The 20294-nt window shown below is 53.5% G+C and overlaps 1 protein-coding gene across 1 annotated transcript in view; it reads right to left on the bottom strand.

The window, feature by feature from the left end:
* Positions 1-20049, bottom strand: part of RAI1 (retinoic acid induced 1) — a 74532-nt gene extending 54483 nt beyond the window's left edge. The window contains exon 1 of the mRNA XM_082292337.1: positions 19912-20049. The gene's annotated coding sequence lies outside the window, so the exon portion shown is untranslated. The remainder of the gene's footprint in view (positions 1-19911) is intronic.
* Between the last annotated feature and the right edge of the window lie 245 nt (positions 20050-20294).

Here is a 20294-nt window from a genome sequence, read left to right as displayed (position 1 = left end):
CTTCCAAAAGCTGCCTGCTGATGCTCCAGTCGAAAGGGAAACCTCTGAGAGACACAGTCTCGAGGTTTAAAACATCTGTGGGCCATCAGCCATTAAATGGGATGCTACGCTGGTTTGCTGCTCTCAGGTCTCACGCCAGGTTCATCGCTGTGCCGGCTGGGTACCGTCCAGCAATGCATTAAGTGATGTGACTATTTCTGCTCTCATCACATGTTTGCTCTCATCCTCTCCAGGGTGTGTGTGAGGGGAAAAAAACACACATTCGTTATGGAGTGTCATATTTTGGTAAGGCTTTTCGTTTCTCTGCGTAACACCAGGCTCTTGGGAGAGGAGAAGGGGGATTTTGTTTTCCTAATATCCATGTACTCAGGTATTTCTGTTAGAGGAGGCAAAGTCAAAGAAATGCTAATCAAATATCCAGGAGTGCATAGTGCTGACATCCGCACCTCGCTACTATATGGCCTTTCATTAGCATTACCTAAATGTACAACCGTACAAAGAGCAGATTTCCTTAGCAACAGGGCTGCCTTCATATTTCCTCCCCACTACCCCCTGCCCTTAGAAGAAAAATGACTTCAGCTCTTTCTCTGAGCCCTGCTCTGTGCTGCGGCAGTGCTCTACGCCGCTGCCAGGCTTTGCTATATGCTGCATCTGGGACGCCTGCCTCTCTACGCCGGGATCCACAAGCCATAAAGCAACCTCTTGACTTAGCTCTTCTGTACAGCCACAATAAAACTCCCCTTTTCTTAACGGAGCATATGCAAAACAGCCCTGTAACGGCAGAGGGGGGATCCTCTCCTCCAGATGACTTACAGCTCCCATCTCTGAGGGAGGATGTCCAGCATGCTCGGCAGAGCTGGCATTGCTGGCTGGTGACTCCTTTGCTCCCTGCCACCTGGTTGAGAGGCGACAACTGCCCTCGTCCCCAAACGGCACTGTAAGCCACCTTTGCCTTGGGCAGGGAGCTGCCAACCCCTCCTCTCCCCGGATCTGGGCCAGGAAGACGGAACACTTCATCCTCCGCGCTCTCCCCCGGTGCCACAGCCTGGTGCGCTGGGCTATTTTAAGAGCTCGTCTGGGAGACTGGCACACGCACCGTGCTGCCGGGAACTCCCTGCTTCTGTTTCAAAAAAGCTGGAGGCTGGGAGCCTGCTGGGACTCACCCCTGTGATTCCCAAGGTCTGACCCTCCTCTCGCTGGGACTGGCGCAACGCTGCTGAGTCAAACGGAATTAGTCCCAATTAGCACCGGTGAAACGGGAGGAGAATTGTGCCCTCCCCGGCATTTCGACCACCCCCAGCCGGAGACTGGGACCACTGAGCCTCCCCCTCCAGCCATGCCCCTGCTTTTCATCTCCCTGCTCTCCAACCTGCTCATTCTGTGTCGCCATTCCCTGCCTTTTCCACACGGATACTCTCTCCCTTTCCCATTATGATAGGGTCTTTGATTGCACGATCGCATAACTATAATGAGACAAATATTTATTTTGCAGATATGGGTTAATCAGACCGAAGGTATAGAAATATTTCATGCGCTAATCAGAGTACCTTCAGCAATCAGTATAGTAAATAACTCAGGTAAATTAACATAGGAGAGTTCCCTTATCAGGTTTTAGTCTAAGATATATGTGCATTAAGGACTAATTTGCTCTCCCCCCTCAGATTTGGGCTGGAGCCCAAGATGAGGTTGAGACCAAGGTTCCCTCCCATCAGCTTTCACAGGAGCTGTGCAGGCTTTGCTCCTGGCAGGATCAGACGCCAGGATGAATATTCAGCAGCACAAACGCCTTTGTTTTCTGTGCTCTGCACCTTTAAATTTCCAAGGGCTCTGCTGTTTTCAGCTCAGACAGCCTTTTTGCATTCAGTTCGCTGCAAGCTGACACAGAAGACACGATGGAGCAGGTTGTGTCTCCTGCTCTGAGCCCTTCACGCCACTCTGGCAGCGTTCAGGGGCCATATTATGAGCTGCAAGTAATTAGTGAATTCCTCCTGCCCCAGTGCAGCGCAGAGCAGCCGTACCGGGCATCTTGTGGCAGGCTGGCAGTGGCCAGTGGGTGTACATGGTGCCAGGAGCGTAGGTGGCTGTGGAGACACTGGGCTCCGTGCAGGTCCGGAGGGGCCGAGAGCAGGATGAGCCAAGTGAAAGACCAAGAAGGGCTCCTGGGTTCAACAGGCCTTCCCAGGGCTCTAACCCAAGCTCCTGCAAATTAGCAGTCCCAGGAGACACCTTATAGGATCATTAAGGTTGGAAAAGGCCATCAAGAACTGCCCAGACTCCTCAGGCTCAGTGTGCCTCACTCCAGTGTTCCCAAACCAGGAGTGGCTGTGCTCCTGCCCCAAAGCAGCTCCTACAACTGCATTTTCCCTGTTTTCCTCTGAAAAAGCTCCCGCAGAGGAAACACAGAGGATCTGCCCTTGCCTCTGTCATGTTTTGGGATCCCAGAGAACAAAAAGCACCGGAGGAATGGCAGGCATTATAGTAACGATGGTGACAAATTTAATTAGAGCAGGAAGCTCTGGAGTGGATTTCAAATGGCAACACGGCATTTTGTGTGAAAGCATTGCCTCGCCCCCCCCCCCTCCCCGCTCCTTCCCCGCCTCCACCACGCGGCTCCATCCAAACCCACCCCACCCTGCGGGATGCATCCCTCTAATTTTCCCACATGTTGTCTCCTTCATCCTTTCCCCCCCACGCTCCTGAACCAACACATTCCCGCGGTCTGGAAAATGCAACCGTAGAGCAATTCAATAATACAGCGGCCAGATGTGCAACAGTATATCCAACATGTCATTCAAAGGAGCCCTTCAGTGGAGCCGAGACATGCTATCCCACAATCTTAACTAATACATCCTGAGGCCCTGGAGGAGTTGATGGATGTATACAATTCCCTTTCCTACAGCTGTGGTCCCTTTTAGAGGGGGCATCCAGACTCAACAATAGCCCTGCTGTTGCTTTCAAGACAGAACCTCTTCAGACAAACCGGGCTTAATCCTGACCCCGGTTACGCCTGCCCGGGCTCTGCCGAGGTTGGTGGGGTTTGGGAGCCAAGGGCTGGGAGCAGGATCCAGCCTCACGGAGACGCTGTCTGCCGTTTCACCTTGTGCTACAGGCTCTGAGAAACCTTGGTAACTGGTTGGAATATAACCACCTTAGGGAAAAGGCAAGCGGAGAGGAGCAGGTAATAAGATTTCTAACTGGTGCTGGTAGAAAGAAGGAAGTAATATAACAGTTTAATTAATCTATGCCTATTAGCGTTATTAAAGAAAACAGGGAGCTATTGGAGATTTACCTCGGAGAATATCATCAAACGGGGACCTTCTGTGGGGAATTTTATGTCTCTGTGCCCAATTTATAACCAGCACGGAGGTGTGGTGTTAGTGACAGCCAGTGCTGAAATGTCACAGTGCTTAGAAGTCATTAGCTGGGGACACAGGGAGAGAGAAAGAGAGGATGGAGGAGGGGACAAGGGAGAAATGGGGAAGGAAGGAAAAGGAATTAATTTAATTAAAAATATCTTTAGAGCCCGTCTCTTGATTTGTGTGGTTTTGGGGCTTGGCAGAGCTGCTGAGAACGGTGTGGAAGGAAAATCAAGGTTGCTGGGGCTTTTTGAAGCTGATAAAAAAAATAAGCACACTTTTCATGTTCAGGAAGATAAATCCCCATTTTCTCAGTCTCAAGACAATCCAGTTATTTACTGACAGTTTTACTGTGAAATAAAAAGGGCTTTAAGCTTCTTTCTACTTGATGTCTCCATAGCCTGAATATTATTAGATCCCAGCCTGGTGCAGCTGGAGTTTTGGTTAATAAATTTAACGTCATTAGACAGAAAAGCCTTCGACTGAATGTTGCAATTCTTTCCCCCCCCCTTTTTTTTTTCTGCCGTTGCAGTCAGACTGTATGTAGGTGGTAAGAATCAAAAGAAGGGAAGTACGCTTGGCAAATAGGGGAGTGCTAAAAAAAGGTTTTGCTCAGGCTGGGGGTTCAGTGCGAGGGTGTTTCGCCCACGGACGAGGCAAGGCTGAACCCCCCCGCAGGGGATGCACCCCGACGTGGCGTCGGTTTCGCAGCATCTCTCAGGAGAGCAAAACACTCCTGATTTCACAGTGATGGCATGTGTCAGGGTGCTTGTCCCACTCAGAGGGGTGGCACTGTGGGTGCCCAAGCCACTGCCACTGCAGTGAGGTCTTGGGCAGTCCCTGGCAGCAGCAAGACCACGATGCTCAGGGGTTGCCTTGGTGCCACCACCATGGAGCTGTGCTCAAGCTGGCTTTTCTGAGAGGAAAAGTCTGCTTTTCCACCCAAAGTCTGCCTCGAGGCCATTGCAAGGCCAAGTGTTGGCGCAGCAAAATGTCTTGGTGGGACAATGGTGGAACAGCCAGCATGGAGTGGGCAAGGGCAAGACAGATGGCGGTGGAGCCGCTTGGCATGGGGAGCCAGGCAGCTGTGACCCCTCAGAGCAGGGCTCGCTCACAGGGAGGGAGAGCTCCCACCAAAATCCAGGCAGGTCCCTGCTCTCCCCCTCAAAGTTGCCTCCATCTTGTGCCTCCCTCTGCCACCCCCTCTTCTCAGCTGCTGCCCCCACCATGGCTGAGCCTTCTGCCACCACAAAATGTGCCCACTGGGAGCAAGACACTGAAGAAAACACCACAGCACTCTAATCCCCCACCACACACCTCACCTGCCTCTTCCCCAGCTCCTGCCCTGCCACCTTCCCACTACATGCAGGCAGTTGCCATGGCCAGGCCTCCCCCTGCTGCTGAGCCTGAAATATGGTGGGCTTGGGGGGATGCTTCATTTGGGGGAGCTGGTGCCAGCGTGTTGGCTAAAAACATGTCCCATGTGCTGGGTTTCTAACCCCAAAACCCCATAGGTGTTGTGGACACCAAGAGGAAACTTTTATGGTGGAAGTGGGACGCTGAGTGACCCCTCACACGGCAGCTCCGCTACTGTCGGCTTCACTCCAGGAGAAACAGTCTCTAAGTCCTTTTACAAAATAAATAGTGGTGGCTGGAAGTAGAGGAGCAGGAGAGGGGTCTCAGGGAGATAGGGAGGGGCCAGGGCTGGGCAGGGACGGCTGTGGAGCTGGGGGTGCCGGGACGGGAAGGAAGTGGTTGTTGTGGGAGTAACGTCAGGAAGAGCCTCGGCTGGGGCCCGGGCAGGCAAGGAGAGGGGAGATCTGAGAGTTCATGGGACGGCTACGGGGAGGAAGAGTCTGAGGGAGATGAGCCAAGGGAAGAGTGTGGGGACAGGGAAGGGTCCGGTGAGAGCCCGGTGTGCAGACAGGAAAGGGTCAGGTGTGGGGATGGGGAAGGGTCCATTGTGGGGACAGAGAATGCTCTGGTGTGGGGATGTGGAAAGGTCTGGTGAGGGGATGGGGAGAGGCCTGGTGTGGGGATGGGGAAGTGTCCAGTGTGGAGACCTGGAAGGATCCAGTGTGTCGACAGGGAATGGTTTGGTGTGGGGATGGGGAATGGTCCAGTGTGGGGATGGGGAAGGTGTGAGCATCCACTTGGGCAGTGGTGCTCCGGGAGACAACTATCCTGGGAGAACAACTGACCCCCAAATCCTGCTGGATTTGGTTTACTCCTCTGCCAAAGTGATTTCTAATAAAGGTTGTTTCATTTTTTTTTTTAATCCCCCCTCTGGTGAATAAAAGCAAAACAAATAACCCCAAGCAGTGAGGCTGAGTAATGAGCAGCAGATGGCTGTCGATAACAGGTACCTTCATACCTGCGCACCCCTAATCCACAGCCTTCCCACTTGGAGGTGCTCCCAGCTCCGTGGCTCTTGCCAGCCCAACAATCCCAGACCAGCTAGAGGATATGGGAGTGCAGACAGCAGCGAGCTGCTTTAGGGAAATCCAGTTTGGAGCCAAGTCAATGCATGCAGAGTCATTAATCTAGGTCTGGTGCCAATAGGGATGGCTTTGCATTAGCCGGGGCCCTTTGTAGTTCAGACAATCAGTCGTATTCAACCAGCCCGAGATAACGCTGCAGAAAGCTGAGACCATCGCAGCTCATTCCTCCTGTAAGGGGCGGGGGGAGAGGATTTACAGGCAAAATAGCATTGCATTAATGGGACTGCTCAGTATTCTGCACAGACGCTGGCGGATAATGTCTTTGCAAACTAACTGCAATAAATTAATTAAATTAATCTACTATGCCGTGCTTGTCCCCACCCAACATCAAATTCAAGGATGATCAGGGCTTGCCTTATCCTCCATAGTCTACGAAAGAATCTGATCTCACTTGCTCTAGAGTTTCTGAGGCACTGAATTGCAAAGTACCACCTGCCTCACTAAACTAATCACCAGCCTGGTGGTTTAGATCACATCAGTTTTACATGTAATTAAGACTGTCCAGGAGGGCATGCAGCTGCTTACATGGTCGTTCCCTCTTATACAGCAACGTGCCTCCTGCTCAGATAGGTGCAATTAAACAAGCCTGTTCACAGTCATTAAGCATTAATGCACCTCATTAGCATAAGAACTGGAAGAAGCTTTGATGCAGGGAACCCCGCAGGAGAAGGAGATAGAGAGAGATGTACATACAGACAGGAAGGCGAAGGGCTGGGCCACCACCTTCTCGTGGCCCCGACCAGCCATTCCAGCTCCATTTCTCCAAAGCAATGAGCCATGCCGTGCCCTCCTCCCCAGAAATGCGTCTGGGTTATCTTTCTCTCCCCCTCCCCCTCTTTCTAAATTATGCTGGTGGAAAGGAAAAAAAAAAACCCACCACACCAAACTGTTGGGATATTAACCTAGCGAATCCATTAATAAGCTGAACTCTCTGTTGGCTTTGACACAGCACACTAAAGCTTTAAAGAGACAGGGCCCCAGACACTGGAGATAGGGGCAGAGACAACAGCGCTAACAAAGAGCCACTGTTGCCACGGCCGTGGCCATCTCGGGTAGGTCCAGCTGTCTTTGGTGTTCTGTTTTCCAGACACAAAGAGCAGACTGAACCGTTTTGGTCTGAATGGCTTTCATTTGATGGTAGAGAAAATGAGAGGGAAGAAAGAAGCTAAGTAAAGTGTCCAGGAGAGGAAAAAAAAAAAGACAGGAGAGGAAAAAAAGAGCATGGTGTGCTGCAGGTCTCCAGTGAGAAAGGCTGCATCTCCCCCGAGCACAAAATGGGGCTGCCTCAGGGAGCAAAGGGAAGGCGACATGGTGGTTTTGGAGCAGGATGGAAGTGAGGATCCGTGGGCAAGCAGGATGTACACTCCAGGGGAGCCGGGATGGATGCTGCCTGTGTCTCACCTGCTTGCCCAACGCTTTGCACAGCAGTGTACTCAGCACTGCCAGACCACAGACTGCAAACAGCTTGTCTAGCTGGGTTTTAATCTCAAGGGAACAACCCGTGTTGTACAGTCCCTGTCTCTTCTGGGCTCAGAGCCTGTTAGGAGCCTCTAGCCTGGACCAGGCGCGTTATCAGGCGGAGCTTCAGCCAGCTTCACTGTCACCATGGAAAGAAATGGGCTCGCACGAGGACGTGAATCAGCTGGAAAAAGTGAATCTCCAAGTGAAATGTCTTTAAGGAACCACCACATGCTACCATGGAGCCGCTCCAAACCCACACCTCAGCCCAGACTGTATCCCAAGGCAGGAATAACCCTTCTGCTGCAGCCTCAAGATGCGCATGTCATGCCCTTGCATCCCATAAGCTTGAAAAACAGGCCTGAAATGTCCATTCCAGGTTCCTCTATTATAAAGCACAGCTCTGAAAGCCAGAAATGGAAGCTGAGACTGGATAAATCAGTACCTACCCACTGGAGAGCCACACAGGCTCATCCCTACAATGCGCTCTCTGGCCTCCATCTAGTCCAGCTCGTAAGTGATAAAAGCATCCACAACTGCAGCTCTCATCTGGGAAGAAGAACAAACAACCCAAGTAGATCTTACCACTGGGAAATGGTTTCTAAGGGTCTCCAGAGATACCCTCTTTCCTACGCTCATTCCATTAGTACTGTGCATGCTCCATTGTCCCAGTCTCTCCCTCCTTAGTGGTTACATCCTACAAACACAAACAGATTTCGAATCCCCTGTAGCTCTTTGGCCCATGATGATAATAATTTTCCCTCCTTGAGCACCTTTTATCTAGAGATCTGGAAGCATCTCTCTGGCATAAATAGCTATTAGCTTCTCCACCATCATGCAACATAGGGTGAGCACTGTTACATCTCACAGCTGAGGGGAACTTGGGCACAGCACAATTAGGAATTCACTTCTGCCAAGTGGTGCATCCTCTTGTGCTCTATCAGTGGCACAGGGATGGTGCTGTTCGGTCCCTGGATGAATCTGGCTAAATCCTAAAAGATTTGCCAACAGCGTCAGCAAGAGGAAGAGATCCCAGGTTTGTGCCTGAGTCACCAAACCCTCTGTTCTCCCTTCTGTGCCTAGAGAAGTCAACGGAAAGTCTCCCATGGATGGTAATGGGAAATTCAGGCTTTTTGAGTCAGTAAACAGCTTTTTTTTTTTTTGGGGGGGGGGGGTAGGTTTGGGCAAAACGGCTTTTACTGCACAGTCATTTTGATAAACCAAGGAGCTGAGCTTTTACCCAGCAACAGGCTGGGAGAATGACTGATGGAGACCATGACCCCAGTGAACCACAGCCTTGCTCCCCCAGTCCCTTCCCATTTGCCTTTTGTGATTACAATTAGTAGTGGGGGCTGGCAGGTGGGGGAAAAATGAAATAAAATAAACTAGAAGCCCCCCCTGCCCTGCTGCCAGCCCCTCATTGTCTGCAGAGGCTGGCTGGGGCTCTGCACACTGCAGTCCTCTGCCCATTGTACTGCTGAGAACATGCGAACAGACGCTCTCGGGCGATGGGTTTTATTGAACGCAACTTCAATGGCAAATGGAGAGAGGAAGGGGGGGGAAAGGAAAGAAAAAAAAAAAAAAAAAGCCTTGAAAATCCATGCCAAAAAAAAGAGGTGGGGAGGGTGTTTTTTAATGCAATCAATGGCTCCTTCCTATAACTCTGCCTGTTGTGAGGAAATTTCTTTCCAGTAGCAGCCAGCAGCAGTCCCAAGGCTGTGACATTGCTGTAACGCTTGGAGCTCAGCTCTCTATCTCTGGCAGCAGCCCCGTCTTTTTGTCATTATTGGCTGTGATTGCAGGGGGTGCACGCCAGCTCGCTGAGTGCTGAGATATTGCTGCCTTCCCCTCCCTCTGGACAACCTGCCCTCAGAGAGGAGTTTGGGGAGGGGATGAGGGTGAAACAGGGAGCTGAATTCTCTCTGCCTCCCCTGAGTACGCTCTGATCCAAGCCCACATGGATAGGTAGAGGTCCCCAAGGCCCTTTTCGGAAAGCTCATTAGGAAAGTAGTGACAGATGCATTAGCTATTAAAAAAAGGTGGGGGGAGAAGCTATCATAGAACTTTAAAAAAAAGCAGCAGCAGCCGCCCGACAGTTTTATTGCTGTCAGATCCTTTTTTTTGTGGGCACGTTGCAAAGCAGGAGAGGTTTGGGTAAATATCTGACGCACGCACGCACTTCCCATGCTCTGGGCTGTCTGTCAATTATCCAGCCGGGGTATTTCTCACACCCTCAGGAGGGAGCTGCCAGCTCTGCCCATTGCCACTGCAGCTACTCACCCTTCCTATCCACCCCCAGAACCTCCTGGAGAGGAGGTTTTGGAACAGGCATGTCTGGCTTCATGCAATGATGTGGGAAGAACCTGCCAGGATGCCACAGGGGGTGAAAAAAAATGGGCGTCAGCTGCTGCCATCTACGACTCCGAGCTGCAGCCTGGGGAGGACAGGTCTTGGCATGAGATCTTCCCTCCTGATCTAAGCAGAGGCTGCTGAGATGGAGATCGAGTCCTGCGTGCTGGGACCTGCAAGCTCCAGCAATGCTCTCCATGGAAGGACAGAACAGGTCACATTGCATAACTGCACTGGACACTCAGGCCTCTGTCCTTGTCCCACACCCCACATCACACCCCAGAGCCCTCCGAGCTCAGGGAACAGGTGTACACACATCAGTGGGGTGCATACCAGTGGGAGGAACTGCTTCCCTGCACCCAGGTTGAGTGACACATCTGGCAGCAGCTGGAAGCCACAAAGCCCCACATAGGGACCAGGGACCAGGCATGAGGAAGGTGGGAAATGGTGGGTACTGGAAGAAGGTGAGCTGGATGGAGGTCTGGGCTGGCGAGCTGCGGTGGGCAGACAGGCAGATGATGGGGAGGATGAGGTAGGATGATGGCATGGGTTTTGTCCCTCCCCATCCTATGAACCAAAAAGGCCACCACTGCTCTTACACCTGTGTGAAGAGCAGAGCCCAGGTAATAACAGAAGAACAACAGATGTTGCACCTGCATGAGGGCTCCCGAACGGCGCCAGACGAGCTGGAATTCACATCTGAGCTGCAACAGCAAAGCTCTTCCCACAGACAGCGGTGGGAAGCAGGGATCAAAACACCACTTCCACAAACACGCTCACCAGCTCTCCACACACCGCATTTTCCACGGACCATCCTCATCCCTACAAGACAGTCAAGCCAAACATGTCCTCTCCAAGACCTCAGTATCCCTCAAAAAGGGGGCACAGCTATTTCAAAAGGAACTATGGGGCTACCATGAGGCAGCCATCAGTCTGTGCCCCCCAGCCTCAAATCCTGCCACCTCCCAGCTGCAGTCAGGAGGCAGAAAAGGCAGAAACCTCACTGGAGGAAAACAGCAGCAGCAGCAACCGTCCCCCTCGGTCGAGTTTTAAATGGCTCTCAGATCCCTTCAAACAAATCTAAATGCACCGATCCTATTGTGTGCATAAATCTTTGCACCGGGGCCTGCACGCCTCCACACTATTGATAAAGAGAAACGAGTCTTAAATATTTAATGAGCGAATAAACCCGTTAAGAGGATATGATTAACTGCACGCCACGGCTCTGCATTTAAGGTGTCCCTGCTGTACCTTTAGAGGGGTTTTATTTTTAAGGGAAATCGGCAGCAGCAGCTGGTGGAAGCAAGCAGCCGGGCTGTGCGGGTGCCGCACGAACGGGAACGCCGGCACAACGCTGCACTTCGGAGGCATAAATATGCCATGGGAGCCCGGGCTGTTCAGGGGGCTGGGGGAGCCGTATTGACTCAGCCCGATGGCGGGGGGGCAGAAAGCAGAGCCAAGGAGGTTTGAGGTTTTAGGTGAGGTGGCAGGAGCCAGGCTGTCGGTTAGAGAAGACGCGTGAACTCTGCACCTTTCCGTCTCGCCTGGCAGTGAGGGGGCTGCTGGGGGGATCAGGAGACCTTGGAGCTATTTCCAGCTGAACCACGGAGCTGGAGGGTGACCTTGGGCAAGTCACTTACGGTCACCCTCTGCCTGGAGTCGAGCCCCGTGTGAGGCAACTGGAGTCTTGCCTGCTGAGGGTGCAGATCAAGGCAGTGTGGGATGCCAGAATGGTTGAACCTTCCTTTTCTCCACCTCCACCGAGCTGGCAGCAGCCTCAGCACGGGGTTGTAGCACTGAGGGCCAGGGTACAACACACCAGCCAGCCCACAGGATGTTTCTCAGGCACACAGAGAGCAGCTGATGGAAGATTTTATGAAACCTAGTGCTATAAATGTCCCCTTGCTATGTGACTTTTTATGTTTCTAAATTATTTTGATCATTATTTTTACCAGAGTGAGGTGAATAATACACAACAAACCACCGTGAATCATCACTCCAGTTTTTAGATATGTTAAATTTAGCTGTTTTGGTGCCACCTTTTTGTTTATATTCTCCAAGTGTTTCATGCCAACAAGTTACCGGCAGGGATTTTTGGCCAGGAAGACGAAGGAAAAAAAAAAAAGTGAGACAGACTGTTAATTTCTGTTACTTTTAAGCAGCAACTAAAGATATTGGAAGAAAGTGAATTTAAAATGCTTAATTGCAACAGTTTCCCTCCCCAAACCTCAAGTCTAAAAATTAAGCCTGCCCAATCGGGAAGCCAAAACCTATCATGTGATGTAAGATCCCAATTAAAACGACTCTCATTCTTGAGACTGAGTATTCACAAAAGAGCAAAGACCGCGAATTATTTGCAGAAATTATCTGGAGAACAATTTTGAATAATGAATACGATGGGGGAAATCGCAGTCACTTGGAATACTTAATGCAACTACAAAAAAATCACCAACAATTTGCAAACAGAAAAGAGGTGAAACGCGTGGAATAGATCATTTAGCGCAGTCCTGCCACCACCAGTGACTTTTCCAAATGACCAAGGCCCCTGCCTGGCAGTAAATGCTGCAGGAATTAGCAACAGCGACTGACGGACAGATGGAAGTCATGCTTGGAGATCCACCTAATCAAAGAGGCTGTGCCACCACGGCCAAGTAGAGGACCCACACGCCCATGACCTAGTAAAATCAGGGTGAAATAACTCGGGAAGCAGGATGGTCAAAGCAGCCCCGGACAGGAGGAAGGGATGCTCCGGGTGACGCAGCCGAGTGGAGAGCAGCTGGAGAGGAAGAGGCACAGAGCCCTGACACACGCTGGCCAAATCCCAAGAGGCACAACCACAGAGGAACATCAAGGACAAGCTTCTGTGTGATTGTGGCTGGTGGAAGGGGTGGGAGATGCCCAGGGAAAGGAGAGGTTCCAGGTAGGTCTGGATCAAACAGGGGTGGATGCTGCATCACCAAATGCTGGCTCTTCCATGGGAAATATCGTCCCAACAGCCAGGGACTGTGAGAATCCAGGTATCCCCAGAGTCTGAAGCTGAGAGATGGGGCTTCAGCAGAACCCACTCTGCCTCTGCCACCTCCCTTCAGGTGCTGAGCTGAGCCAAACTCTGGCCTCACGCTGAGAGCTGCTCCCATCGCCATGATCAGAGCATGCAGGACCAGAGAAGCAGGAATCTGCTAAAACCTGAATGGTCTTTGTTAGATTTACTTCATCACAGCACAAGCTTTGCATTTCACCTACCAGCACTGAGCATGGAAGCCAAAACCTCACCAGTGCCTGTAGGATCCAGATGGGAGGAAGGATCTGAAGGGAGAAGGCAGAGAGAATTTAGGGGACAGAAGCAGGAGAAGGAGAAAAGGTGCTGGAGGACCTTGGGGGACCACAGCAGGGCATGGAAGAGATGGGGCCAGGCAAAGTCTGCAAGCACCACTCAGGTGGGGAGATACTGGGCCCTTCTTTGCCTGAATACTGAGTGAGGAAGAGCAGCAAAGGTCTGGTAGAGATGGAGCTTTTTTACATCCCAGCCTAGTCAGCTGACATTTATCAGGGTAACAAAAGGATACAGGCCTGATCACAAGACAGGCTGACAGTGCATCTTCCCCTTCTGGGGAAGAAAGTCAAGTGTCAAAGTTGTAAAAAGTAGTCCAGTCATTTTTCGTATCTTCTCCTTCCTAGAGTTTGACGCGTGCAGTGATACTTCCTCTCCTCCTTTGAAATGAAAGAGGAAAGAAAAATGCAGAAAACGCTGCATTTTAGGTGCAGGAATTAAAAATAAATCAAACTCTTCCAATGTTTCAGGTCAAGTATTCCCCAAAGCTTCTGTTATGGCAATCTAAGAAAGTAGAGGCTGGATCTCTTAAATTTCCTTGAATTCAGGATGTTTCTATCAATCTGTACCAGCATTTCAACAAGCCTGGCTGAGGATGCTCAGGAAAGCCGGGTTGTTATACGCCTGGACTGCGGCAACCAGAGAACCACTCAGGAACTGAGAGACTCATTATTTGTTATTAACTCACCTGGAATCTCTGATTTCTTACATGTTATTTTGCTACTTGGCTGCAGAGTGAAATAGCTCCTCAAAAAATAGAAGAAGGAAAAAGTGAACCACCCACCAGTGCAGGATCATCTTTCCACTGGATTCTAGTAGGTCACCAGCAAGTGCATCAAAAGAGTGTCCTGGGGGCTTCAGTGTTTGCTTCTTGTGCCCCTTTATTTACTGTTGATTCCCTCTGTGGCAGCACTACCAGCCCCTGCAGAGATTGCCCTGTTCCAGCCTCTGCTTTTCCAGGTTCAGGCACTGGGTATTTATTGCATTTGGCTGTTTTCAGAGCGTGGGTGTTTGCTTCACATGTCCCCACAGAGCAGAGTCCTCTCAGAAAACTGTTCCAGGCAGGAAACTGCTGCTGCTCCTGGTCAGGGAATTGCATGGGGAAAATCAGTTTCTTTTTCAAAAAATCCTCCAAGTGAGGAGTTTGTTCCAGAGAGATGAAGAACTGAGATTCCCATGGGCTCTGCTCCTGCCTGTCTGATGGATTCCCCCCAGCACCAATTTTGCTGGTACGGTGGTTGCTGTAATGAATTTTTAGGGATAATGATTTGTTGGGATAATGACTTTAGGTGCACAGGGCACTTCTATGTCCCAGCTCTCTTACAGCATCTGCGTGTTATCTTGCTAACCTTGCAGACAGGGAAACTGAGGCACAGGGCTGGCTCTGGAGAGGGTCTCCAGCAGCATCTCCAGTTGCAGCACTCGGGTGCTCCTTGGATGTTGGGATATCAGCATCACCCACAACCTGGCTGAACTTCCCAAGGTCCCCAGACAAGGGATCTCCTGTGTCCCCTCTGTCCCCAGTTCAGCTGCCATGAGCTGCTGGCCCTGGTCCCTCTCTTGGGCATCACTTTCTGTCCCTGGTACTCAAAGAGCTCCTCTCCCAACAGCTGGGCTCTGCCCCGGTGATCTCAGGGTGCCACCTTTGCCTGCACCATCCCCAGGAGGGTATCATGGCAGTGCTGGTGCATCTCCACTGTGGCTGGGGACAGCAGGGAGGACAATGACATTTGCTGCAGGAGCCTGACATTGAACTCAGCCAGTCAGAACGGCAGGTGTTTTGCTGGCAAGGGTAGAGGCTCTGCTCTGACACCGTCAGCGAGGGGACAGGAGAGGGAGGGGAAAGGAAAAAAGCCGAAGCAGCAGCCAGACAGCTGTCTCTTCCTCCTCCTCCTTTTGTGCAGAAATGTGGTTTTGTTTGTCAGTCAAACAGATTGTTTTCTCCTTCTTTGCAGGCCAATTGTTTCTGCTCCTGCAAGATAAGGGATTGAAAAGGGCTATATTTTTATGGCACTGAATCTAGGTCCTCCGATTTGGAGGGGAGACATCAAGTGGGAGAGGAATGCCTGTTCAAACCAACACTCCTCTCCCCAGCTCCACTCTCCAATCCCATTTCCACCCCCATTTTCCTTTTTTCTCCTTCCTTCTCCCGCCTGGAGCTGCCTTTCGGCCCTCTCACTATTTAATCTCCATCTCTCCAGTGGACTCAGGAGGTTTACACAGCTTCATCCTCTTTGCACCATCTGCTGAAAAGAATCTGCTTTTCCCCTGCTGCTCTGTCCAGCGGCTCCTCCTGCCACCTTCCCCCCAAAAATGGGGAGAGCAGAGCCGGTGCCACTGCATGTGACGCTGAGAACAAAACCCAGGAGGGGGTTTCCTTTTTTGCAAAGGATTTGCCCAGAAAGCACCTTGGAGAGGCAGACCCCAGAGTGTGGCAGGAGCAGGATGCAGAGATGAAGGAGGAAAATGGTCAATACCCAGGCCAGGGTAAGGCAGCAGGATCCTCTCCTGGCTTCTACACTGGGTTCAAGGAGCCTGTGTCCAGTCTTCCTCTTCTTTCTTGTTGAACTCCCCAAATCCACAGTCCAGATGGGATGCCGTGACTCACAGTGATGGAAATGCTGGAGTGATGACCTCTGAATGACCGCCAGCATCCCCAAGCCAAAGGACCTGGAGAAGGTCCTTGCTCCAGGGACTGTCAGGGCTGGAGGCATCCTCAACCTCGCTGTATCCCAAGCACAAGTACTTTGCTCCCATGTGCTGATCACATCGCACACTGAGGACCAGAGGGAGGATTTGCCTCCCCTCCTTGGGGGATGAGAGCCTGGAAGGGGGCAGCGTGGTTCATATCCAACTCATAAGCCTCTCAGAGCTCAGGCTTGAGGACTGAGATTCACTCAATTAATTTTGCTTTGGCAAAAAGTCCATTTTTATTGCTATTTCATGCCTTCAGTATAGATTTTCCCTGCTCGTCTCAAAGGGATAATAAAACCCGACTCGTTCTTTTTATAAAAGTCTCACACTCCCTCTCTCACCAGGCTCTGTGTTCCCCAGCTAGAGATGTAAATTTAAAGGGGAAATGCTGTCATTTAAAACAAAACAAAACCAAAAAAAGCAACTCAGAAAGCCCAGCTTTGAGCATATTCCAGCTCTCAAAACTAGGCCGTGCAACCAAAGCAAAAACCAAGCTGCCACCTTCCCGCGGTGAAGCGACATTCCCACAGCGATCCCAACCTCCCACAGGGGAATCAGGGGTGACTGCCAGTCCCAGGAAGCCACTCTCCATCTTACAGGGCTGATGGTGGCCCTCTGCTTGCTGGGATGTGTAGTTTTTGCCAGCTGGGTGCTGGTGGGCGCAGGTGGTGATTGCTTCTTGGAGCCAGCTCCTTGTGCTCAGATGTGATGCTGGAACCCCAGCACCTGCACCTGCCTCCCACCTCCTCCTCCTCCTCCATACCAGGTGAAAGCTTCGCTGCTGCCGGCCTCAAGCAGCTGGACCAGTCGTCCTGGGGGAAATCCCAAATCCATGCAATTCCGAGCAGGTGGATTTTGAGCGTGCTTTCGAGCAGGCAGTGGGACAGGATGGTGGCAGGACAATACACGGGACAGGACTTTCCACCTCAGCCGGGATGCATCCTGCCTGCTCTTTGAAAGGACTGTAGCTGTGGAGTATCCCTCTGAGAGGTGAAGAAAGGAAAGGGAAACTGCCTTTCCTCTGCCGCGTGCCCTGCTGCCATGACCTTCTGCGGGGGGATAGGATGCGAGCAGCAGAAGCCAAGTGGAAGTCTTGTCATCAGTGAGTGGCAGCAATTGCCTGGGGACAGGGCGGGGTCCCCAGCACCATCAGGATTTAAGAGCAGTTTAAACCCAGGTGCACGCCTGGCACAGCTGATGCAGCCTGCTAGGACAGACTCAAGACGGTGCCTCCTGCCTTGGCCGTGTGTCTGATTTGGTGACGTGCATAAATCCACCATCACTGGGACTCTCCTGCCTCAGCAGGAACCAGGAGCAAATCCAAAACAGAGCGAATCCAAAGCAGAGCGAAGCCGCACGAGGCAAGAGAAGACACACAGGTGCCTGCACTGTGCCAACCCAGCACAGGACCAGACCAGGCCAAGAGGTGACAGCCAAACCTTTCCTATCGAAATGTTTCTCCTTCTCCCCATCCTGTACCCTTTTCCTGCACCCCCCTGCTAGGCTGCCTGCATGCCCTGGCTGCCAGGAACTCGGAGCCCTGCCTGCATCTGGCAGGGCAGGCAGCACCCCCGGCGAGAGGAAACGCACAGCTCGCTCTGCTCCTGCAGGTGTGCCTCCAGCAGACAGAAGTTGTAGGGCAGCTAACAAGGACGGGCAGGAGATGAAAGACAAGGAAACCCCAGGGTGATATCACACTCCCTGGCTAACTCATGGTCGAGCACCTCCAGGCTCACCTCCGGTGCCCCCAACGAGGCTGTGGCATGGCTCTATCAGTTAAACCTAAGTTGTGCCATTTCCTCTGATGGCAGAATGAACGGTCCTTCCCCACCGTGAGCTGCCAAGCCTGAGGGATGCTACAGAAAAGAATTCTGCACCTCCCCCGTTTCAGGGGAAGATCAGTTGGAGTCCCTAGATTTTCCTGCAGAGCCCTCACAGGACTCGACCCTCCAGGCTGGAAAATCCTTAGTGCGCTCTGACAACCTCTGCAGCTCAGGCAGACGTGAGAGATGATTAAGACTGGCTGAAATCTCCCAGGACTCTGACATCTGAGAGGCCCCGTGCAAGGCAGAGAACCACCCCGGGCTGCTCCTTGCAACCTGCAACTCCCCTCACCTTAGCACGGAGCTGAAGGGAGATCAGGGACCCAGTGGGGCCAGGAACCAGGTCACTGCTGCTGGTTTCCAGGCAGCAAAGGTTTGGAAGAGCAGAGGATCATTTAGCAGAGCGACAGTGAAGGTTCAGAGCAGAGCCTTCAAATTACACGCTACAGAGCACTTTTCCTGCCTAAAAGGTCTCTGAAATGACTGTGGCGGCTCTGAAACGAAGCACTCTGTATGCAATTGTTCCCTGGGGCTTGCAGCGGAGACAGAGCCGGGAGAAGAGAGGTGGGTCTGCGGTCCCTGGCACGGGCAGCTCCTCATCAGACAAGGATACACACTTCTTCTGGGCTCCACAGCACAGCACTGCCGCTTCCCTAAATCTCCCTGGTGGTTTCTACCAGCCGTGGCTTTTTTTTTTTTTTTTTTTTCTTTTTATTTCTCACTTCCTGCCTTGAACTTCACACAGCTCCCAGCCCAGGCTGCAGAGCTGCTGCTCAGGGTGTGGGTGCCCCCAGCCCCATGCACAGACCCACACTGAACCCCTCACCGTCATCGCTCTCACCACGCCTCGAGGCACACCTCAATCCCACGGGGAACGGGGAGGGAAGAGCACTCGGGGGGAACATGTCCTTTTCTCCATCTCACTTAGCTTCTTCCTATCTTTCTCCACTCCATCCCCCAGCAGCTCGAGGTCCATTTTCATCAGGCAGTGACAGTCACCAGGAAACACAGCCTCAGCACTGGCGGGCACCACGCACAGCCAACCTGCGCCTCGCTCGCCGCGGGTCCCCCCACCCTCTGTCACCAGCACACAGGTGACAGCACCCACATCCGCACAGCCACCACGGCGCAGCTCACCCACCTGGGGCACACACCCTGCCACCCTGGGAAAGGTGGCTGTGGGGTAGGAGTGCTCCACAAAGTCCCGGCACTCAGCACCATCAGGCTCCAGAGATGCCCAGGAGCTGGGGCAACAGGAGCTGAGCCGGGAGAGCCCTTGGAAGGTGCTGGCACCACCAGCGATGCCCTCCCTCAGCTGGCACAGGGCCCTAGGAGCACTCTCCCATGCAAAACCCCAACTGTTGGGTTTGTTCCTCCACACCATCACTTTGGGAGGTCACCTCAGGGCAGCCAATACGGGCACTGCTAGCAGCCAAAGGGAAAGCGGGCAGGGATCAGTGGCCACAAGAGCTTTCAGCAAGCCAAAATCTGCTCACATCTAAGGGATGGCATCACTCTCCATCAAAGGCAGTGGGGAACAAACATGCACCCCAACAACATCCCACTCTGACGTCAGTGAGAACCTCTGGCAGGTCTGCAACGTCAGCCACGACGCTTCCACCGGCCGGAGAGCCCTCGGGATGCCGACCCCTGGGCAGCTCACCACCTCCATTGGGATCCCACCATCATGCCCAAGGTGCTGCTCCAGCTGCACATTTCCAGGGAGAGTGGGAATGGGGACACACACACACACACACACACACACACAAGAGGAATTTAAATGGAATTTCACAGCTGCAGCAAAAGGGCACAGGAGGGGCTCAGGGCTATCTATCCAAGATGCACCATGTCCCCGCTCGGCATTTCGGCACCGCCAGCCGGGAGCACCGCGGCCACCCGCACCCGCGGGACCGGGGGGGCCGGGGAGCCCCTCCGTGACGTCACCGAGCCAGGGACAGGCTCCCGTTTTGGGGGGATCGAGGCGGGTTTGGGGGAGCTGGAGGGACCGGAACGGGCTAGGGTTGGAAATGCGAGTGCGGTGCGGTGGGAGCGCGGGCGGAAGGGAAGGGAAAGGAAGGGAAAGGAAGGGAAAGGAAGGGAAGGGAAGGGGATGTGGCGGCGGATTCGCGGTGCCACCGCCGCTCCAGCGGCAGCAGGAGCGCAGCGGGCCCGGCGGGAGCCGCGGTTGCAGCCGCAGCTGCGACGCGAAGCCCCGGGGGGGTAACGGGGCGGCGGGCAGGGCCCCCCCCCACCTCCGGCAGCGCCCCGCTCGCCCGGCCCCTCCGCTCCCCTCGCTCCCCCCGCCGGCTCCTATCACCCGCGGCCCTCCCCGGGCCCTCCCCGGGCTCGGCGGCCCGCCCGGTCCCCCCGCCCCGAGCCGCGTCCGGAGCCCTCCTTACCTGGCGGGCCGAGCCCCGCTGCCTCTCAGCGGCGGCGCTGGGCGGGGGCGGCCCCGGCGGCCATGCCCGGGCGGCCGCGCCGCTCTCCCGCGCCGTGCGAGCCGCCTCGGCGGTGTCAGCGGGCGGGAGCCCCGCGCGGCGCCGGGAGCGAGGGGAGGGACGGCGGGGGCATGACCGAGCGCCGTCGGAAGTGCACGCGCGCCCGCCGCCTGCCCGCGACCGCGGCGACACCTGCCGGCAGCGCCGCCGGTGGCACCGGGAACGGCGGCGGGGGCGGTGGCGGGCGCTGCGCACACCGGGGGCAGCGGGGCGGGAGCTGGGCATGGCACAGCGGGCATCGGGACGTGGCACACCGGGTACCGGGGCGCGGCAAACGGGCACCG

The sequence above is a fragment of the Coloeus monedula genome (assembly GCF_965178545.1).
Source record: "Coloeus monedula genome assembly, chromosome: 16".
NCBI classification, from domain to species: domain Eukaryota; kingdom Metazoa; phylum Chordata; class Aves; order Passeriformes; family Corvidae; genus Coloeus; species Coloeus monedula.
Note: the sequence above shows the minus strand (reverse complement) of the source record. Positions and strands in the feature narration are given on the sequence as shown.